Source organism: Cupressus sempervirens, chromosome 10 (genome assembly GCF_028749045.1).
Source record: "Cupressus sempervirens isolate cs-2001-9-10 chromosome 10, ASM2874904v1, whole genome shotgun sequence".
Lineage (NCBI taxonomy): Eukaryota > Viridiplantae > Streptophyta > Pinopsida > Cupressales > Cupressaceae > Cupressus > Cupressus sempervirens.
Window position 1 is genome coordinate 950916738 of NC_143127.1, and position 24816 is coordinate 950941553.

Here is a 24816-nt window from a genome sequence, read left to right on the forward strand (position 1 = left end):
GATTCAAGATCACAAGAATTTGATTTTTGGTTGTCGTAGGAGGAAGGGAAATTTTCTCTCAAGGAGGATTTGTTCAATGATGTTTCATCTTCCTTCTTCAGTCTTTGAAGTTGAGTGCTCATTGATTGGATTTGTTGCTTCATGTTTGCAATAAGTAGCTCTTCTTCCTGACTAGGAATATTGGATTTAGCGTATTTGTTGTTAGCCATTTCGATGTACTATGTTTCAAGGAGTGACAACCAAGTTTTAGAACATAAGTCAAGTTGCCACAGTCATAGAGAATGACAAAAAGCAAAAGCTTAGACAAGGACCACACTAGAATGTAGTCTCAAAAGGACAAGATAAGAGTGTTGTATACTAAGGTACGAATAATCTGAGTGAAGGCTAGAACAACCAAGGTTTATGACTATCGTGACACCAAGTATGACGAATGCAGAAGGACAATAAAAAGATAACTGAAAGACGAGACTAGTCAAAGTATGGATCACAAGTCATTAGCTAAGCAGGATGCCGCTGTTTGGGACTGTTTGCAAACAAAAAAGAGGCAATTCAATGCAGAAATAGACTTGGCACAGAGCGCAGATAGCTCTAACAAACCAACTTGACAGTTCAGACTCAAGATCTTGCGCAAGGATCCTCTGGGAGGCACGCGAGAAAGTACACAGGGCCGCGTGAGAATGTGCTCCAGGCCGTGCGAAGAAGTGCAAGGTTTGACAACAAAATATGGACACTGAGGCAAGATCTCGCGTGGAAGTGTGCAACTGTTCGCGTGGAAGTGAGATCTCGCGCGAAGTATTGCAAAGTTGCGCGCGAAATTCAAGACCAGGCTGACAATAGAGTTGGATTTCGAAGAGATTTTCAACAGTTTTGGATGGTTCTAGATAGATTGCAGGGTTGTTGACAGATAACAAACAGATTGCAGGGTTGATTTCTAGATTTTGTGAAAGTGACGTTGGGTTTCAGACAAGGCAAAGTGTTTTCAACAGGTCATGGGAAGCAAGCAATAGTTGAATACAATCCAACTGAGGGCAAAGCAACTTAGAGGGATGTGGGAGTCTTGACTTTCAGTTTGTTCAAGCAGGTTTGGACATGTTTAGGACTCGATAATAGACACACTTTATCCCTAGAAACAGAAAATGGTAGAGAAGACAAAACCTTTGTCCCACAACTTATGTGCATGCTTGCACCTCACACAGATGTGTCACCCCCTAGAGGGCGCCCGTGTTTTTGGTGTATTCAAAGGGCTCAATAACATATACGCTGAGTGAACACCCTTGTGGCAAGGGTCAAGCACGTATACCACCTTTCAACACCCAGTAGCATGCCTATGGTGAGTTCTACAGGAGAGATTCTTCCCCCTCCTTGCACAAAGATTATGCCTTCTTTCGGAGGTGAACCGGGTAGCTTCTAACTAAAAGGTTTTTACTTGGCTTCCATTCGTATTAATCCCCGGTGGCTCTGCAAGCAAAGTTGAGACCAGCAGCCAACACCAGCATCTGAGAGTGCACCAACTTGCTTAGCAAGATTGGGGCCAGTGCCGGCTAGTGCAACAGACAGAGCTTCCCCTTGATAAGCGATATCAAGAATCAAGGGGAAGAAATTAATCCAGCGTTGGAGTCTTTCGCTCTACAAAGCATCTTGATTATAGTGAGTTGGAATCTCCGGCGAAAGGAGTGTGCTCACTTGGGTCGTTCTTGGAGGTTGGATCACTCCAGCAGGCCCTCTAAAGGATTGACTTGAATTGGTGGTTCAAACATAAGGGTCAAAGTTTCTGATTTCCCTCAAGGGGAAAGAGCATACTCCTCTACCTTAGTTTCTCACCCAAACCAATAGAACACGTTAATTACCGACTTAGCTTAATCAATCTAGACTCATCCTTCCTAAAGATTTTGATCCCCTTGAAAGGAAACCATCATTTCATCATAGAAAAGGACTAGAACTAGAGAACCACTAAGCTGTTTGCCTCCCTCGGAATGCTGTCTTTTAGAAGCGTCTAGGTTTCTGATTCACCCTTGGTCATGATCTCCAAGTGGTGAAGAGCATAATCCCCTATTCTTTTGTCTTGCACCCTAGGAAGTTCACAAGCCCTAATTAGACTATGTTGTTTCAAAACTTCGTGCGAAATCTTGCGCAGGTTCGTGTGAGATCTTTCACCAACCCGCACGAGAAAATGAGGTGCTGCACGAAGACTTGCGCAATAGGGCACTTTTTCGTGCTAGAAAGCTTACAAACACGTACGAAAACCTTCAAATCTTCGCGTGAAAATTGAATTTTTTGCGCAAAAATCTAGAAAACTGTATGGGTGAATATGGTAGAATGATGAAAATGACAAAAAACAATGCAGATGAGGCCAGAAAATTTGTTTTTCTTGGCCCCACGGTGGGCACCAGAAATGTATATGCGGAATGTGGCCTTAGACTTCACACACACACTTCAACGTGGTCTTTACCTGCAGAATCATCCTGGGATAAACATGGTATTGTTTACTCAAGACACTTGACAGTGGGACCCGTTGCCTTCTATCTGGAAGGATTTTGCCTATGAGCTCTCAGAACAAGATGCAGGCAACTAAACCTTTCTAGAATGAAGGATTTATGCGAAAGATGGATATGTAAATAATCTATATGAAATGCAATCTATTCTATTGAACAATAAAAGACAACTGAATTAAATGTATGCATTGATTAATCTAAATGATACCAATATATTAAGCAAAAGCACATATGAAGCTATAAAAGTGAGTATTCAATACGACAACAATTCAATAGCATAAAAATTCCAACATCTATAATGAGAAATTAAGAGTCTCTTAAATAGAATCCTTGGAATCCATCAACGTTTGAGATCAACTCAGATCGACAACCAAGATTGAAGCCAAGATTTAGTCAAAGTGGAAGATTCCCAATACAGATGCAGTTAACTGACTTAGATCGTGAGTGCAAGAAACAGTTAACTCAAATTCACTTTATTGTGAGAGTAAGTGAATTAAGTTACTTCTAATTTGATAAGTAGTTAACTGAGAATTTCCATTTTGAACTGAGAAATAGAATTTGGGAAAGATATTCAATTTAATAAAATGAGATATGAACTCTAAATGCCTTTTCTATTTAATTGAATAATTACATTCAATTAATTAAAATAAACATAGTTATTAAATTAAATACTTTTAATTCCTTTAGTACATTAGCCTTAGGAGATAATTTAATTTAATTAGAGTATAAACACTTTAAATTAAATTAAATTTTAATCAAATAGGTTTAATGTGACTAATACGAGTCAATACTTTAGGAATTAAATAGATAGTTTGATTAATGCAGATTTAGGGTTTTCTGCATTTGACACTTAGGTCAAGTAGCAAAAATTAGAACTAGAATTGCCTAGTGACATAGGACTTAGGATTGATTGAAATAGACCAGAATTGGTGATCATGGCAATGAGCCAATTTTGGGGTATTACATTATGCATCTTTCAGAATTTTTCTTAAAATCTATTCTCTTTGATAACATTTAATTGTGCAAATTGATATAATGCTGAATCTGAGATGAGATAATGAACCAAAGCCGGATTAGCAGACTTCTTCAAGCACATGATTACCTTCAGACATTTTGTGGAATCACGTAAGACTTTTGATAAGTATTTGTTATTGAAAATCAAATGTCTCCTATCCATCAGTTCTGATTGTAACCTTATAACATGTGATCAAATGATACCATTTAATCAATTGCATGTTAGTTCTTGGTGTTTAAAGAAGTTATAACCTATTGGGGTTACACTCTACTTTATCCAGAATGGACAGGTATAGTACAGAGTCTCAGAGGACACGATCTTGGACAATTGATATCCAGAGTCAAAACAATAGAAAGGATGGTTATTTAGACATTCAAGATAAACTTAGGAAAATAAGCCATGACATCTCTGAACAGTTGGTTGAGCACCACCGTATAATGAATGACATGTTGTCTGACCCAGCTAAGGTGGATAAGTTGACTGGATTTCTATTTGGCAGATTTTCTCACAGGGCAGATGACACAATTACCAATAACTTGCATGAGGAGTTTGAGAAACTAGCTTATAGCCAGGCAGAGGTCTCAGATTCTACTCCGCCACAGGAGGTAGTGAGAAAGGATATTACGCAGATTGATAGTAATGGTCAACTTGATACTCAAATTGAGACAATTGTATACAGGTCGTTAAAGGGTGATATCACAGGTATTCAGGATGGTATAGTTACAACAGGTAGTGACTACAGCGTAGTGGGTTTAGATGATGATTATGAGGATGTTGTTGTGCATGATGGTGAGATACCTGGTAGAGATGAGCAGACATTGAGCATTCATGACTTTGCTAAGAAAGAGTACCAGGCACAGTTAGCTGCTTCGACACATGAGGTTGAGGCTGGTAGTACTTCACATGATTTGTCCAGCTGGCTGAAAGTGAACAAAGACAATATTGTGACTTCATTATCTCATCATGACAGGTATGTGGAGTTAGTTGGTATTGGTCATATTACTCAGGTGAGGAGTTTTCTTGAGTTACCGGCTGATTCTAGTTTACAGATATGGACTCGAGATTGTTATATTGGCGTTTGGGATTCAGTTGACTGGAGATCTTTAACACTTTTTGGTAGCAGTGTTTGTTTGGGTGCTATCATGGATTTGATTAGCAGATTGCACGGTGTTGTCTTTTCTTGTGCCAGCAGCTTGTCCGATGTTGGTATTAGTTTTTATACACCGGTGTTGGGCTTTGTTCATATATCCAGTCGACCATACTTGCTGGAATGTGTTGATGATCTTTCATATTTGGCAGTGTGTACAGATGAGTCCCAGGATCATATTGGCATTGATGACATCCAAGAGGATGCAGTGGGCTGTTTTGAAGACTTAGTTTTCTTGGGTACAAAGGAGTTGGACAGCAGTGCTACAGTTTTTGATACTCCGTATGTTGATATGAGCTTTAGAGTTGATTCACAGGATATGGATGGTAATACTCTAGAGACTAGTAACTTTGAGGATACTCCTTTAGACAGTGCATCAGAGGAGGTTTGTAGGAGACAGTCAAGCTAGTACCATCATGTGTCTAATAAGTTGAGAGTTAGTGAGCGAGACATTGCTATCGCTTGCCAACATTTCGATGCTGCTCGTCAATTGTTAGCAGTTTATGGATGGGGTTCTCCTACTAGTGATGGGCAGGGAGGCAGTTATCTTTCCTTGACAGAGTTCCACTCTTTATGGGAGGCTATCCAGATTCTGAGACAGGATTATATGCAGTTGGTAGCCGACAAAGATTATCTTATGGAGTGGGGCAGTACAGCATATGATGCATTATTGGCCAAGGAAGATGAGGTGAGTGAGCTTACTGAGCAGCTTGAGGTGACTTCTGAGATTCTTGAGAGTATACAGTTGGCTTTCAAGGAGTCATAGTTTCATTTGGCTAAGGTGACCATGGAGTTAGAGCAACTACAGTCTTTACTAGATTCTGTACAGTCACAAGCTGTGGTGTCTGATGATCTGAGGATGTCCATAGTTGAGATTGTCAAAGATAGTGGAGATGGGGATGCATCCATCCTTGATACTAACATTGGCATATCAGGTTCATCCCCACTAGAGTCAGGTTCAGTTGAGTTGGGTGCTGTAGCAGATTGTTGTGGTATGCTTGACATTGTGGTGACCTTTAGCACTAATGGCACGAAGACTAGAGATGCTGTATCAAAGACCATGTGTGATGTTGGTGAGCCGATAGTTGGCATGGTTCCTGCTAGTAATACTACTCCCTTGGCAATGTCTTTAGAGGTAGTAGTCAGTTCTAACTTGGTTAGTGATCGATTGTAGTTAGTTACATCTGGATTGCAGTCTGAGCCACTGACTGAGATTGGCGCATTTTATCAGCATTACATTGTGAGGGATGCTCATCAATTTACCTTTGATGACCATGTTGATGAGATGATGATACAGAGATGTACTTTGGTTCCTAGTGCTTATCATCAGTTATGGGATAGTTTGATGCCTCGAGATGAGAGTTGTGATGGGCACGACATGGCGATAGGTTCTACAGTTGACAGCTTGATAATACGTGACTTAGAGCAGGAGTTTCGAAGTGATGCTTCAGCGGGTGTTGTTATTGATTCTACTCCTTTGGCTATGACATCTCCTGACTTAGCTGGTGATCAGTCACAGTGGGTTGTATCACTTGTTCATTGTGAGCTGTTGACTGAGGTTGGTTTTTTTTATCAACATTATATTGCAAGGTATGTACATCAGTTAGCTTTTGATCCTTGTGTTGAGGAGTTGATGGCAGGCAAATTTGGTTTAGGTTCCAATTCTTGCGGTTTATCTTGTGATGGCTTTTCACCATCAGGGGTGCATGGGAGTTATGGTTATGAGACAATGGTCGGTGATCTACAGAGTTGTGTTGACTGTAGGAGTTGTACAGTGTGTGGATTCTCCATACTTGGTACAGTTTCATTCGGGAGCATTCACCATTGTTGCAGAGTTGGATTGTACATTCCGTATAGGCCAGTGGAATGCGTTGATGGTATTTACTGTGTTGGTAGTTTGATTTGTCCACTTTACTTGGGTTTTGATGTTCTAAGAGTTTGTGTCTCGTGGGTTTCTGACTGTGGAAGTTGTGACTTTGGAGTTTGGTTGAGCAGTAATTGTCAGTTTGATTATGGATTCCTCTTGGTTATATTGCAGAGGATATTGCAGGAGCCTGTGTTAATTGACAATAGTATAGTTCATGACTACATTTGGGATCCAGGTGGATTGATTGGTTTATTGTTCAGCCATTGCTTGAGGACAAGCAATATTTGGAAGGGGAGGACTTATCATGTCCCCTTTTCATATAATTAAAAATAATAATCTTTTCTAGGTAGGCAGGCCCAAAAAGGTGAAGTTTCGGAAAAAGGGGATAATCTTTGGAAGCTAATGGACTAATAAATGAAAATTATTATTAAAATATGTTTTATTAACCCCTCTTGGACGTGAGTTAGGGTTATGCCCTCTTTTAAGGAGTTTGGAGGCATTTTGGGCTCATTCCAGAACTTGATTTTTGCACATTGCTTTGTTGTTCTTTAGAGGCTGCCAAACCTGTGAAGAAGGAGACCCAAGAACGGGAGTTTGCAGGTTTCCAGGAAGGCTAAGGACGGGAGTTTAAAGCCATTCCATGTGCATGCTCATACAGAGTTTGCCTTTGTGCTGAACAGTGCAGATTTGTGGATTTTCGGGTGTGTTTTTTGTAAGAGTTTGGTGTTTCCAGTTGAGTATTTCATATCAGTTTGGGTTGCTTCTGTATTTCAGAATTTTAGATGTTAAAATAGAGCTGACTATATGTATTTGGTCATGATTATACTTCTGTAATAGATTATCAGTGCTTTTGTGGTATTTCCGGCTATTTTGTGTTGTTTTTGGGAGCCCGATCAGCATAGTTTTTGTCCTACGTTTGTGAGCTGTTGTGTAAATGCTATACAGATCTGAAAATGTCATTTTGTAGGTTGTTATGCTGCTGAAATTTCTGTAAAAATGTCCATTTTCAGATTTATTAATAATTTGTGAAGTTGTGAAGTTTTTGGCACTATTTCGGACATACCCGATTTGGGGTTTATTGAGAAATTGGTGAATCTTTGTAATATTGGTTGTTTGATCTTAAAGATCTGATTAGAGGCTTGAAATATCATATAAAATCAGAAAAGGGACATTTCAGTGGTTAAGCCCCTGACAATGTTTCACCTTTCTCAAGATGTCGGATATGCATTAGACAAAGATAATCCATGCATTCAATTGATTATCGGAAATAGGTATTATCATTTTTATTTATGAAGAGGTAAGATTAAATTGAAGTATTTCATTGTTATTATCATTTTACTTTCATATATATGAATAACGAATATAAGTATATTTTCTAATCTTGAGATACTGTCACAGTTAAGTAATCAGAGGAAAAGGAATCTGAAGCCCTAATTGATTTGAGAGATGATTGGAACCCTAAATGATATAGTGGTATTGGAACCCTAATTGAATCCATGGTATTGGAAGCCCCATTTGAATCAGTGGTATTAGAACCCTAATTGAATCCTTGGTATCGGAAGCCCTAGATGAATCCGTGGTAGCGGAAGCCCTAAGTGAGATAGTGGTATTAGAAGCCCTAAATGAACCAAAGGTAAATGATGCCCTAATTGATACAGTGGTATGTGATGCCCTAATTTAAAATATAGTGGTATTTATTTTAAGATAGCGATTTGTAGATGATAATCATCATATGAAGTTGTTATAGTGTATTTGTGGACTAACTCGGGTGGTTGCAGAAGCATCCCTAGTTTGATTTGAACTCAGTTTTCTGAGGTATGTGGTTTTCAATTTCTGTAGTAATATCATTTGATGTTAAGAAATTTCGTATAACTGTTTTTAACTGTAAATCTTATTCACATGAACATGAATGATATAATTGTCTTCCTATGAAAATGAAGTAGTAATTGTATTCCTTGAGTATGATGAATGATAAATTAGACCCGAGAAAACAGGATGTTACATTGTCTTCAATCTAAATTTCTAATCTCTTGACCACATTCAATGGTACATAGGAGAGAAAACATGCTTAGAAATTAGAAAATCTAGAAATCTTCATAAATCTATCTACAAGACTTTTACTTGGATGGCTTGGGATGTTTTCCACATAATTTTCCCTTATTTAAGAATCAATGGTCTAGATTATTCGTAGTTTTTGCATTAGAAAGCGAATTCCTTGGTGAATTTGGTTCCTAGTGAGCCACTCGTCATAATGTGGAATTATGCTATCTTCATCACTCAATAGACTTAAGAATCAATGATCTAGATTAATTTTAGGTTTTGTATTAGAAGTGGAATTTTTTGGTGAATTCAATTCCTAGAGAACCAATTGTCATAATGTAGAAACTACACTACCCTCACCACTTGATAGATTGGAGACTTCTTGACCAACAATGATATGATTTGTATGTATGAACTTAGTGTTAGTGTTAAAAGTTCAGTTCTATTCTATATTTCTATTCAACAAATTCTGATAGGTCCAAAAATCTCAGGAAGCATGGCTAGAGTATTTCTACACTAAAAATTGGATACATCCCAAGCTAGGATGGTAAGTTGAGTTCTAATGGATTATCACCCATCTTCTTGATAATGTTGTATGGACCATATTGCTAAGGCCTAGGTTTTTAAATTGGGCTGCTAAGCCTTTTTTTATTTCATAATGAGACTGTGTCTCCCGCTTGGAATTAATGAGGACCTTGGTATTGAACATGACCATTATTGTATTTTTTATTGGTTCTTTACAAAATCTCATGTCTTTGTTGTTTTGTGTCAAATCTTCTCAACAAGCTCCATAGGTTTATTCACTTTCATTCTAGCATTTACTGATGCCTTATCTAACTTTATAGTTAGTGTTATATCAATGAGCGTGTTGTGACCTTTTCACACCATTGCCCCATTGCAAATGCACCTGCTCTTTTTTGAATTTGGTAGTTAGTAGGTGCTAGCATAGGAGTAGATTGGCAACATTTTAGAAGTCCAAATATTGGGTATGCTAGGTCTTGAAGTAGAAAGGAGCTTTAGAGTTAAGATCAAGTTCAAGCCTTATACAATTCGTGGTGTTCAAGCCTTAGAAAGGATGATTACGATGTAGTTTCAAAACTTGATCCATTTGTTATCAAGGAAATCAAATACATCAATCCCACATATGCAATGCAACAAACAATCAAATTGGGGATTAAACATAATCAAGTGAAGAATGGGTGATTTGTGAAGTGTAGGCAAGGGAAATAGATCCAATTTTATGCTTAGCCATTTCGCAAGTGATTGAGTCAAGCTCAAAAGGGCCTAATAAATTCCAATTCGGAGCTCATGTTTGAGCCCAAGAACATGTCAATTTCTCCTAGACCAAACATGCCACTTTATTATGTTGCCCCAACAAGGCAATTTCAAATTGTAAGATCAAGTTGAAGTCCAATGACGATACAAATCCTGACTTGGCATGATTAAGACACCCAACTGCCTTAAGAGTTCCGAAAGTGGAATTTAAATTGCATTTTTCATATGTGGAATCCACTGTAAAATGCAATACATTGTCCCCATCTCATGGCAAAATTCAGATCAACACCATGCATGGTGCCTAAGAGACACAATTTTGGCCATTCTCATAACACCTCGCACCTAAGAGACATGTATTTTCCGCCTTGCATTCATGCTTGGCACCCAAAGGGTATGTAATTTCCAAATATTCGCAAAATGTTAGGATTAACCTCAGGCAGAAATAACAGTTACATGCAAATATAGCCAACACCAAAAAATAGTAGATTGAATAAAAGAGAACACAAGACACCAAGATTTAACGTGGTTCACCCAATCCTTGGGCTATGTCCACCAACAACAAGTTGAATATTATTATTATCCAGTGATTACAACCTGATTACAATTCGTAATTCCTTACAGCTCAATACCACCGCAAGAAGTTACAATATCACCATTCATCATGAAATCCCTAACCCTAAGCCTTTTTATACAAGCTTTTGCCACTTACAAAATTAGGGCTAGAATAATAGAAAAATAGTAGCCGACACCTTTTACAATATAAGGGCATTTTTGGCTTCGGGGGTGCTGCCCCCGAAAACCCCCACGAGGGCGTTGCCCCTCAACCCCACCTTGTACTGCGACAGGGAGCGCACTTGGGGCTCTACCCCAAGACCCCGTAAGGGTGCTGCCCCCAAACCCCTGTAGAAATAATCTAGAGGGAAATTGTGTCGAATAAACCTCTAAGGGGCATTCAGATGAGGGCCTTAAAAACTCTAGGCTCACCTTCATGCCCTACCCTATCTGATTAGGCTCCACATCACAACAATCTCCCACTTGGAGTTTGATCAGACTCCACAATAATAACCTTCCACTTGGAGATTGATCATAGCATTGCGAAACCTGTAGCTTCCATTGGAATATCAAACCACCCTGGACTCTGTTGTTCTTTTATTTTGTTCAGTTGAGAAGACCAACCAAAGCTGAAGAAGAATTCAGCTTATCCCTTATCACTATCTTTGTAAACATATCCACTGGATTGTCATGTGTATGTATTTTGTTCAGCTTTAACTGTCCATCATCCAAAACTAACCGAATGAAATGGTACCACAACTGTATGTGTTTTGTCTTTGAATGCAGAACTGAATTCTTAGCAAGATGAATGACACTTTGACTATCTGTAAACAAATAATTATCCTTCTGAGAGTGTCCCAGTTCTTCCAAGAAGAACTAAAGCCATATCATCCCCTTGGCTGCCTCTATAGTAGCAACATACTTTGCCTCTGTAGTGGATAAAACATTAATCTTCTGTAACCTAGAAACTTAGCTCACAACTGCCCACCAATAGTAAATACATAACTTGAATTACTTTGCTTGGTATCAATATCCCCTACCAAATTTGAGTCAACATAGCCTTGTAAATTAATAGTGGATCCCCCAAAGTGTAAACACTTACTAGATGTTCTTCTCAAATATCTGAGAATCCATTTAACTGCATTCCAATACTCAATTCCTGGATGACGCATATATCAACTAACAACTCCCATTGCATGTGCAATATCTGGCCTAGTGTTAGTGAACAGATTGTCCTTCGAGAAAGTACGTGCAAATCTGACCCTGAATGCCCAAATGAAAGAACAAATCGACATCAACAGTTGGATAGGTTATTATTAGATTAATAACCTTCCTTTGAATTTTATCGGGTACAGCTCCGCGTGCAAGATTTACAATGAATTAATTATAGGTACTTTTGACCAGAAAGCACGAAAGGATAACAAGTATCTATCCGTAAACACAGAATAGACGCGAAACCTAAGAACTAAAAAGAAAGGAAACAAAATAAAATAGATTACACAAAGTTAATCTGCTGTACACTATATTACATAATGTAAATGAAAATGTATCTTCCATCCTCCTGAGAGAATTTAAAAATCAGAGCTTTAAAAGACGTTTTGAAAAGATGATGCAACAAGAAAATGACGATATTGAAACGTAATTCAGAGAAAACTAAAAATGACGCAAAGTTCATGATCAGTGGAAGGAAAATACACCATAATCAAAGTTCTGATGTAATTAACCTCCAGCCTCCCTTCCCTGACTGCAAAAGATCGCAAAGTATCTTGTACATATTACAACCAAATCCCTATTTCAAGAAAGACGGAAACTTCTTTCACAATGTTACATCAACCATTAAAATCCTATCTCTAAATCAGACACACAGTTTTGGAAAAGAGAAATAACCCATGCTCTGCCTCTCACAGCCTCTCAAGAAAGATGAAATAATTTTGCAAGATCTCCTCCTTGCCTGAAGCTCAAAGTCTGCAGTCTGGAAGAAGCTAGAATGGAACCCCTTGCACTCGTTTGCTGCCCCCTTTTATCCTTTCTGATGTCGGTTCTTGTTCTATTTCCCGTGGCTTTTCAATTTCATAACTGATTCTTGAAAGCCTTCAGACCTTCCACTTTTATTTTTCGGGACCTCTTCTTATACTCGGTAACCACCCCCATATAGTGTGTTCGAATTTATAATATTTAATCATTTTAAATTGATGACATCGCACAAGATCATAAAGTAATCCTTAGGGAATTCTTGACACTTGGCATTACACCTGTCATTTGATCTTCTGGGAAGGAAAAGAGTATAATATTTAACTTTAGATGAAAGGAGCCCTACAAGCCGATTCAATGTCATTTCTTTTAGATTGTTCATGTTCAAAACATACAGTGATCGAAGTTTGGAATACATCACCCTATTAATCACTAACTTGGAGATGATTTGAATATCATCAATTCGTATGGTTTCAAGGCTATCCACGCAGTTGTGTAGGAATAGTGATTGCTTTTCTAGTTACAAGGGTATGGCATGTCTAAATGGAATGCATACTGCAGTAACTATTAATGCCAAATCTTGGACTATTAAGCAATTTGTACATATCAAAACTTCACAATTTCGTCGCTGAAAGTAAGGATATGCCTGTCATTCGCCTCGCCAGCATACAATTCCTACAGGGCAACCATTGTCTCCTTCTTGACATCACTTATGGGTCTCTTTAAATGTGATCAAGGATGAGCAGCCTTGGTCCGGGAGGAATATTTGCATCTCTTAGAGCATTGTCTTATAAAGGCTGCATCGAAGAAGAGCACAGAAAAGGCCAAAATTAATTGCATTCTGCACCCTGTCTGTTCCTCCCACACCACTTACAAGTGTGAATATTGCTCTGGAACCAAAAGCTGCCACTAGGCTAGCTTGAACACCCTTTACACCTCCACGTAACCTCTTCATTGCATATGCAATTCTTTCGTAAACACCAGTCATAACTGCGAAGTTCTTAGCTTACACCTGCGGATATCATAATGTGTTGTCAAAGTTTGGTCCTCTCTTTTGATAAAAAACATCACCCACTTTGTATAAGGAAGAATGTCGTTGCCCATATTGTCTCCTCGAAAACCCGTGGCTTTTTTTATCTGCACATGTCGGTTCAATGCACCCACAAACTCCTATCCTTTACATGCTTGAGCTTATCCCATCTTTGTTCGCAATAACCTTTATTAGCTGGCCTCCATGTCGATAGATGTTCAATTTCTTATTCTCTGCAAATAGGAGAGCCCACGGTTATATCGCTACTCACCATGTGTTATTATCTCGATGGATCCACCAATCATGATAGGAAGGATCAAGCCAATGAGTATGTTTGAGAACAAGGCACTGTGTTATGAAGAACTTGCGCCTCTGCATTACCCGTTCTGAAGCATATTTTACTCTCTGTGAAGGCATAGATAGCTCTACATCTGCTCTCAATCTCCATCTAATCTGTGGCATTTCCCACTGCTAAATCAGTGGTGATGTCATCATCAAATATATCCTTGGTCAGAGGAAGAGTTGGAGGAAGCCGCGCCTATACTCGACCTTGAAGTATTCGGTGTCTCAAAATACTCTCTGTGCGAATGTTTATTTTCGCTAAAGAGTCCGCGGGATGAACATTTTTAGACATAAATCACCACCATGACAGTTTCCATGCGGATTCCAATAAACTTCACTTGACTTTCCATATTGAACATGAGCAAGCATTGCAGTTTCACTTGCTTCCACGCAACATGTTTGTCTACCATTGTGTGTGAAAGACTTCGTGGATGTAAGGGAAGGTTAGGTTTGGTGTTACGAATTATCCTCCATTATGATATCTTTATCAACTTCTTCATAGTTAGCACCTTGCTCTGTTGAAACAATAGTATGCCAATTGTCACGGATGCCTGAGCATTTTTTTTATAGGCACTCGATGAGTGACATAAGCATTTCTTGAGTTGGATGTCTAATATGCCTTATCAACATATATATGGGATTGGTGAGACATATTCAATGGGTATTGAATCGATCATCGGAGCAAGAATGCTTTGTTTTGGTGGAGTCAAGGATATGAGCAAACATAAATCTGAATCCTCCCGTGCTCTATTATAGTCTCCAGTTTATTACTCTGACATAGGGCTCCTTGTTTTCCTAACATCCCAATCACTCTGTCTCCCTCATCATCAAATCAAACATAAAGCCATCCAATGTTTCTTTAACCAATTCTCAGCTTCATGGATATTGGAATGCGGTGCAAGCTATATGAAACCGTCACAATGGACTTAATCTTTGCCTCTGAGGTCCCAATATTGACAATACAAAATGTATATGATGGAACAATTGTTGTTTTATAAATGGCGCCTTTAAATGACACCTTTGAGGTCCAGTAATATTTCAAGATCTCTAGAAGATGATTTAGATACAGCCAATCGACCAATAGAACCAACATCTCCACTGAAATCTAAAGCCTCCTCTTCACATTCAAGAAGTGCCTTTGAATGATGAACTTTATGTGCAAATACCAAAGACCATCTTGAAATAACTTGTGGCTCCATCTGTCTCTCAGCATCATTAATGTCAACTTCCATCATATTACCATTATCTTCAATTTTCTGAACTACTAAACTGTTCTCCATCTTGACTTGTACCTTTACACTTTCTCGAAACTGCTGAACTGGCAGAGTCTGAACCTAAATGATGAGATTCTGAACTTGTTGAATTGAACATGCAGAATGAACAATTTGGACTTATCGAACCACTTTGAACTACTTCGAACTTTAGTTCAAAGTGGTTCAAAAACTCTGAACTTGAAGTTTTACTTCGATTGTATTGAACCTGCAGAATGGGTTATCTGAACCATTGAACCATTTCGAACTACTTTGAACTAAGGTTCAAAGTGGTTCAAAAACAAAAACTCCTTTAAAACCATGCTCATATTGGTTACTAATAAGGGCTCTAAATGCGGGACTGATTTTGATACAAAATCAGAGAACTCCAGCAATCTTTGGGAGAAGAACAGTGCTTTGCCATTGGGCAATAGAGTCAACAAGAGAAGAAGACCGGGAGCTGCTTGCAGAGAGGGCAGAGGGGAGCAGGGCAAAATAAACGAACAAAACCAACAACACCTAAACTACTAGCAAGCACGAGGCTTGCACATTATTCCAACTAGCACTATGCACAACAAAAACTTATTTACAATATTTACAAAGGTAGGAAAAGAACCTACCAATAGAATCAGAAGAAAGAAGAAGCTATGCAAATCCATTTACCGGCTTAGGGAAGTAGGAGCCTTTTTGAATCAGCAAAGCATACCTCAATGGAACAACTCCAAACCATTGCTTGATGACGACTCTTTTATTACCAAACTTCAAAATGAAAAGATGCATGCATATGCTGAACCAATTCTCTTTTCCAAAAAGCTGTGACTCATCATAGTACTCGTCTCCATTAAAGAATTGATCCTTCACATTGGCAGGATCTAATTCCACTTCAGGCTGAAAAATATGAAATGGAAAAGCCTCACCAAAAGATGATGTGTAATCCTCAGAAATATTGTCATGCAAGTTCAACTCCTATGCATGGCCATGACCAGTTTGTAGCCATAATGATGCCTCCTTCAGCATAGGATCAGCTCTCAGATATATATCTCCTTCACTTCTTTCAAGGAACCAACTATCATCATTCATACCACAAATCCCATCCCTCTCTCTTTTCAGAATGTCATCACATATCTCAACATTTCTTTTACATTCCAAATCAACAACATTATGCACAGATGAATGAGAACGGAAATTTTCAATACATGCTTCATTCTGGAACTGATTTGAATAGGTACCTAAGGTATGATCAGGAAAACGATCCAACTTAAGTGATGGCAAAGACATACCTATGGTTTCTTCTTCTTCATAGGTAAGATTTTCACATGGTGTTTCAGCAGAGTTTTCACTTGGCTGGGGACCATTGAACATATTTTCATTTTTCAAGTGTGAATCTTGAAATTGGAAAAGAGGATTTTCTATGATAGCAGTATTCTCGTCAAACCCCATTGGTATGAAAAGTGGATTGAGGTTACTCCAGACAATTTTACCTTCCTGATTTTCAGCCTTTTCTTCGTCTTTTTGGTCATTGGTGCAAGGATTATCATTTTCAACCTGGGCATTCTCATTCTCCCATCTTACTTCATCATGGTAGAAAGAATTTTCAGAGTAAGATAAATTCTTATCAGCATATGTCACCTTACTATCAGTACAAGTTCTCATAGGAGAATATGACATGGTTTCGTTAGCACCTATGACAGATTCTTTAATTTGCTGATTACAATTTTCAGAATGCAAAGAATCATCAATGTTCATTGTTTCAGTGTGACTAAACTTCTGAATACCATTATGAAAATCTTTACTATCTGGACCATTTGAAACTAGATAACATTCCATACCTGTAGATTTGAGAGATCTAGCCTCTGGGCTAAAGAAATATTGCGGTAAATCCTTGTTACCTGAATTTACAAGCTCTTCAGCATTGCTTTGCTCCTCCTCATCATTTTCAAAATGGACGCAGCAGAATCTTGACATCTTGGGAGTAGGATTGGCTTCTTTTAGAATGTGCTTCTTTTTTGTAGCCTTTTCATCCAGGCATTGTCGCTGTCCACAATGGTATTCTTTCGTTGGGGGAGTCTTTATAGATTTCATACCACTAAGAATTAAAGCATCATCTAATTTGGTTGCTTCTTTCTACACATTTACCAAATTTTGCATTCCAAGGCGTTGTAACCAAAACTTGACTTCAACATCCATAGCATCAATAAAGAAACATTCCTGATTTCTTTCATTTGGTTGGTTGGCTAGAGGAATTTTACCAACAGTCTGATTAAACCTATCAATGAACTCCCTTACAGATTCATCATCTTTCATCTAAATTTGAAGAAGGTTCACCAATAATTGATGGGAATTAATTGTGGGCTGAAATCTTTCCAAAAATCTCTGCTTAAGATCATCCCAAGTTGTAATACATCCATCTTGCAAATGCTGAAACCATTCCGCTGCTTTTCCCATGAGGCTTTGAACAAATAACCTGATGAACACATCTTCATCCTGCACACGAAGAATCCCGCATGCAACAATAACTGCTTTGATGTGATCTGTCAGATCTTGTGCTTTGTCTCCATCAAACTTGGGAAGATATTCCCATGACCTTTTGGGTAAGGTTGAATAACGGGCCAGGGCAATTGGTCCAATCTGAGCCCCCCAGGGTTGTATTGCAATTGCCGCCATAACACACGTTGGAATTCCAACAACAAAGATTCAACAGGTTCAAAATATAGAGTCGCCAATCTCCTGCACACGGAGATAATCACAAAATTGAGGAAGCCATTGTTAGGCACTTAAATCTTCGCTTCTTCCCCAGCAGAGTCGCCAAAAATCTGTTAGTGAACAGATTGTCCTTTGAGAAAGTACGTGCAAATCTGACCCTGAATGCCCAAATGAAAGAACAAATCGACACCAACAGTTGGATAGGTTATTATTAGATTAATAACCTTCCTCTGAATTTTATCGGGTACAGCTCCCCGTGAAAGATTTACAATAAATTAATTATAGGTACTTTTGACCAGAAAGCACGAAAGGATAACAAGCATCTATCTGTAAACACAGAATAGACGCGAAACCTAAGAACTAAAAAGAAAGGAAACAGAATAAAACAGATTACACAAAGTTAATCTGCCGTACACTGCATTACATAATGTAAACGAAAATGTATCTTCCATCCTCCTGAGAGAATTTCAAAATCAGAGCTTTAAAAGACATTTTGAAAAGATGATGCAACAAGAAAATGGCGATATTGAAACGTAATTCAGAGAAAACTAAAAATGACGCAAAGTTCATGATCAGTGGAAGGAAAATACACCATAATCAAAGTTCTGATGTAATTAACCTCCAGCCTCCCTTCTCTGACTGCAAAAGATCGCAAAGTATCTTGTACATATTACAACCAAATCACTATTTCAAGAAAGACGGAAACTTCTTTCACAATGTTACATCACCATTAAAATCCTATCTCTAAATCAGACACACAGTTCTGGAAAAGAGAAATAACCCATGCTCTGCCTCTCACAGCCTCTCAAGAAAGATGGAATAATTTTGCAAGATCTCCTCCCTACCTGAAGCTCAAAGTCTGCACTCTGGAAGAAGCTAGAATGGAACCCCTTGCACTCATTTGCTGCCCCCTTTTATCCTTTCTGATGTCGGTTCTTGTTCTATTTCCCGTGGCTTTTCAGTTTCATAACTGATTCTTGAAAGCCTTCAGACTTTCCACTTTTATTTTTCGGGACCTCTTCTTATACTCGGTAACCCCCCCTCATATAGTGTGTTCGAATTTATAATATTTGATCATTTTAAATTGATGACATTGCACAAGATCATAAAGTAATCCTTAGGGAATTCTTGACACTTGGCATTACACCTGTCATCTGATCTTCTGGGAAGGAAAAGAGTATAATATTTAACTTTAGATGAAAGGAGCCCTACAAGCCGATTCAATGTCATTTCTTTTAGATTGTTCATGTTCAAAACATACAGTGATCGAAGTTTGGAATACATCACCCTATTAATCACTAACTTGGAGATGATTTGAATATCATCAATTCGTATGGTTTCAAGGCTATCCACGCAGTTGTGTAGGAATAGTGATTGCTTTTCTAGTTATAAGGGTATGGCAGGTCTAAATGGAACAACGCATACTGCAGTAACTGTTAATGCCAAATCTTGGACTATTAAGCAATTTGTACATATCAAAACTTCACAATTTTGTCGCTGAAAGTATGGATATGCCTGTCATTCGTCTCGCCAGCATACAATTCCTACAGGGCAACCATTGTCTCCTTCTTGACATCACTTATGGGTCTCTTTAAATGTGATCAAGGATGAGCAGCCTTGGTCCGGGAGGAATATTTGCATCTCTTAGAGCATTGTCTTATAAAGGCTGCCTCGAAGAAGAGCACAAAAAAGGCCAGAATTAATTGCATTCTGCACCCTGTCCGTTCCTCCCACACCACTTACAAGTGTGAATATTGCTCTGGAACCAAAAGCTGCCACCAGGCTAGCTTGAACATCCTTTACACCTCCACGTAACCTCTTCATTGCATATGCAATTCCTGCATAAACACCAGTCACAATTGCGAAGTTCTTAGCTTACACCTGCGGATATCATAATGTGTTGTCAAAGTTTGGTCCTCTCTTTTGATAAAAAAGATCACCCACTTTGTATAAGGAAGAATGTCGTTGCCCATATTGTCTCCTCGAAAACCCGTGGCTTTTTTTATCTGCACATGTCGGTTCAATGCACTCACAAACTCCTATCCTTTACATGCCTGAGCTTATCCCATCTTTGTTCGCAATAACCTTTATTAGCTGGCCTCCATGTCAATAGATGTTCAATTGCTTATTCTCTGCAAATAGGAGAGCCCACGGTTATATCGCTACTCACCATGCGTTATCATCTTGATGGATCCACCAATCATGATAGGAAGGATCAAGCCAATGAGTATGTTTGAGAAGAAGGCACTGTGTTATGAAGAACTTGTGCCTCTGCATTACCCATTCTGAAGCATATTTTACTCTCCGTGAAGGCATAGATAGCTCTACATCTGCTCTCAATCTCCATTTGATCTGTGGCATTTCCCACTGCTAAATCAGTGGTGATGTCATCATCAAATATATCCTTGGTCAGAGGAAGAGTTGGAGGAAGCTGCGCCTATACTCGACCTTGAAGTATTCGGTGTCTCAAAATACTCTCTGTGCGAATGTTTATTTTCGCTAAAGAGTCCACGGGATGAACATTTTTAGACATAAATCACCACCATGACAGTTTTCATGCGGATTCCAATAAACTTCACTTGACTTTCCATATTGAACACGAGCAAGCCTTGCAGTTTCACTTGCTTTCACCCAACATGTTTGTCTGCCATTGTGTGTGAAAGACTTCGTGGATGTAAGGGAAGGTTAGGTTTGGTGTTACGAATTATACTCCATTATGATATCTTTATCAACTTCTTCATAGTCAGCACCTTGCTTTGTTGAAACCATAGTATGCCAATTGTCACGGATGCTCGAGCATTTTTTTTTATAGGCACTCGATGAGTGACATAAGCATTTCTGGAGTTGGATGTCTAATATGCCTTATCAACATATATATGGGATCGGTGAGCCATATTCAATGGGTATTGAATCGATCATCGGAGCAGGAATGCTTTGTTTTGGTGGAGTCAAGGATATGAGCAAACATAAATCTGAATCCTCCCATGCTCTGTTATAGTCTCCAGTTTATCACTCTGACATAGGGCTCCTTGTTTTCCTGACATCCCAATCACTCTGTCTCCCTCATCATCAAATCAAACATAAACCCATCCAATGTTTCTTCAACCAAGTCTTAGCTTCATGGATATTGGAATGCGGTTCAAGCTATATGAAACTGTCCACAATGGACTTAATCTTTGCCTCTGAGGTCCCAATATTGACAATACAAAATGTATATGATGGAACAATTGTTGTTTTATAAATGGCACCTTTAAATGACACCTTTGAGGTCCAGTAAGATTTCAGGATCTCCAGAAGATGATTTAGATACAGCCAATCGACCAATAGAACCAACATCTCCACTGAAATCTAAAGCCTCCTCTTCGCATTCAAGAAGTGCCTTTGAATGATGAACTTTATGTGAAAATACCAAAGACCATCTTGATATAACCTGTGGCTCCATCTGTCTCTCAGCATCATTAATATCAACTTCCATCATATTACCATTATCTTCAATTTTCTGAACTACTAAACTGTTCTCCATCTTGACCTGTACCTTTACACTTTATTGAAACTGCTGAACTGGCAGAGTCTGAACCTAAATGATGAGATTCTGAACTTGTTGAACTGAACATGCAGAATGAACGATTTGGACTTATCGAACCACTTTGAACTACTTCGAACTTTAGTTCAAAGTGGTTCAAAAACTCTGAACTTGAAGTTTTAGTTCGATTGTATTGAACCTGCAGAATGGGTTATCTGAACCATTGAACCATTTCGAACTACTTTGAACTAAGGTTCAAAGTGGTTCAAAAAGAAAAATTCGAAGTTTTAAAACCATACTCATATTGGTTACTAACACCTAGTACATACCACAACATACATCAAGCTTCTTACAGCTGAAGCATAAGGTACCTTAGACATCTTGTCCTCCTCTTCTTATGTCTTGGGACCCATCTCATTAGTCAGCTTCAAATGACTAGGTAAAGGTGTGCTGACAGCTTTAGCATTCTCCATAGAGAAACGCGGCAACACCTTCTCAATATAATCAGCTATGGAAAATGCAAATGGAGGACTATCTTTATCAGAAGGATTTAAGGCAGCCATTGGAAGGAAAATCCAAGAAATCGACAGCTATGACAAATGAGGACTCGGATATTTTGGACAAAAAGGCACTTGGAAGTATTCATTTATGTCTGACGCGATCAGTGACATTTAAAATTGCAAAAGTGAAGACGACTAAAGAGTTGATGCAAACCCTAGCAAGGCTGTATGAAATACCCTCCACTTCAAACAAGATATTTCTCATGAAGCATTTATATAACATGAAGATGATAGAAAGTGGATATGTTGTAGATCATTTAAATGAGTTTAATTTGGTTACTAGTCAACTATCTTCTGTAAATGTTAATTTTGATTAAGAAATTAGGGCTCTCTTAATTTTGTGTTCTTTGCCTGAAAGATGGTATGGCTGTGAGTAATTCTGTTTCTAGATCTAATACCCCATGATGTGATTGGTATTATTTTGAGTGAGGAAACTCATAGAAAAACTTTAGGTGGATCTACATCAGGAAGTGTTTTGAACGCACAAAACAGAGGCAAAATGAATGAGAGAGGAAGTAATTATGGAAAATGTGGGAAATCAAGAGGAAAATTAAAGGGAAAGAGATCTCAATTTAGAGGACCACGAGATTGCTGGAACTATGGGAAACCAAAGCATAAGAAGAAAGATTGCTGGACTCGAAAGAACAATCAAGGAGACAAACAAGATGGAAACAAGTAGGCAAATGTGGTAAGTAACAAATCCAAAGAGAATGTTTTGCTTCTTTCCTTAGAAAATGATGATGATTTATCCGTTTTAGATTCAGGGGCTTCATTTCATGCTACACCCCATAGAGTTTATTTTATTGATTATGTCCAAGGGGATTTTGGGCTTGTTTCCTTGTTAGATTGTTGGAAATGACAGAATTAAGATTAAGTTGTAGAATAAGAATCATTGGTTACTACAAGAGGTAAGACATGTTCCAAGGTTGAGTAGAAATTTAATTTCAGCAAGGCAATTGGGTGGTGAGTGTTGCACAATTATTTTTAATGATAAAAATTGGAAGGTTTCAAAAGGTTCTTTAGTAGTAGCAAAAGGTGTGAAAGTAGGCACCTTATATCTTTGTACAACTCACATTGTTCCTTCTACTTTAATTGTTTAAAAAAAAAAAGAATGTTTAGGAACAGTTGTTGCAATTGAGCACGAAGAATAAACAATTGCTATAGATTTTGAAACAGTACTATAGCACAACAAACTTGGGCACATGAGTGAGAAAGGTATGGAATTATTTCATTTAAAGAAAGTTTTACTAGGTTTGAAATGTGTTAATATGGATTTCTGTGAAAGTTGTGTTTATGGAAAAGAAAGATGAGAAATTAGAGCTTGTGCATATAGATGTATGGGGGCTAGCTTAGGTATCTTCTCTTTGTGGCTCTCATTATTGTGTTACATTTATTGATGATGCAACCAGAAAAGCATGGGTTTTTTTCTTGAACAAAAATCTGATGTATTTGTAGCTTTTAAGAAATGGAAATGCTTAGTTGAGAATGAAGTTAGTAAAATGCTAAAATGTCTTAGATCTGATAATGGTGGTGAGTATTGTAGCAAAGAATTTGAAGATTATTGTTCCACTAATGGTATGTGTAAACAAAAAACTTTTCCAAGGAATCCATTAGAAAATTGAGTGGCTGAATGCATGAACATGACAATAATGGACCGTGCAAGGAGCATGAGGTTGCATGCTGGACTGCTCTTAAATATGTGGGCGGAGGCTATTAATACTACTGTATATTTGATTAATAGAGGTCCCTCTACTCTCTTGGGCTGTGGTATTCCCGGGGAAGCATGAGTTAGTAAGAAGGTGAGTCCTTCTTTTCTCAAAACTTTCAGTTTTGAAGCATTTGCACATATAGATTTTGAAAATAGAACCAAGCTAGAAGTGAAGTCAAAGAAATGTGTATTTATTGGATATGGCATTGATGAATTTGGTTATAGGTTTTGAGATTTTGAAAATTATAAAATTGTAAGTAGGGATGACATATTCAATGAAAAAGTGTTGTACAAAGATCTGTTGCAACAGCATGAGAAGAAAGAAAATGATTATGTAGTGCTGAATGATACTCAAAAGGATGATGTTGTAGTAGTCCCTCATGCTCCACAACAATCGCAACAACAAATACCACACAACCCAGTGAATGTTAGACAATCAACAAAGCTAAGCAGACCTCCATAAAGATTTTCTCCGTCTTTGTACTCTATTTTATTAATAGATGCTGATGAACCTACTTGGTCCTAAATGTTATGTTGAAGCTGTGCAGTTGGACACAAAGCTTCAGTGAGAGTCTCCAATGACAAAAGAAATGGACTCTTTGCTAAAAAATCAAATTTGGGATTTATATAAGTTACGTGCAGGTAAAAAGGCTTTATAGAAAAAATGGGTTTACAAGTTGAAAGAAGAAGATAGAGGTAAGAAAAAATTTAAAGCCATGTTAGTTGAAAAAAGGATTTGCACAGAAAAAAAGGGCATTGATTTTGATGAGATATTTTCTTCTGTTGTTAAAATGACTTCTATTTGCACTCTTTTAATTATTGTGGTTATTGAAGATTTGCATTTAGAGGATTTTGATGTTAAAACTATTTTTCTTGATGGTGATTTGGATGAAGAAATATAAATGGCAATCATAGGGATTTGAGGTCAAAGGTAAGGAGAATTTAATATGCAAATTGACGAAAAGCTTATATAGCTTGAACCAAGCACCTCGGCAATGGTATCTTAAATTTGATAGTTTTATGCATGAACATGGATACACTAGGTGTCATTTAGATCACTTTATTTATTTTAAGAGGTTGGATAATGACAACTACATTATTTTATGCTAATATGTTGATGATATGCTTGTAGTTGGGTCTAACATGGATCACATTAAGGAATTGAATCAAATAGTTAGCACATTCATTTTCTATGAAGGATTTGGGGGCAACAAAACAAAGCCTTGGTATGAAAATTTGCAGAGATGGAAATAACAGAAAATTGACATTATCTCACACTGATTATATTGAGTAAGTGTTGCAAAGTTTCTCTATGGGGAATGTTAAAGTTATCAACACACA

At 38.0% G+C, this 24816-nt stretch overlaps 1 protein-coding gene and 1 pseudogene across 4 annotated transcripts in view; one reads left to right on the forward strand and one right to left on the reverse strand.

The window, feature by feature from the left end:
* Positions 1–24816, forward strand: part of LOC149537123 (uncharacterized) — a 174122-nt gene that overhangs the window by 15918 nt on the left and 133388 nt on the right. The gene's annotated exons all lie outside the window — the stretch shown is intronic.
* On the reverse strand, positions 19264–20045 carry LOC149537124 (chloroplastic import inner membrane translocase subunit HP30-2-like; annotated as a pseudogene).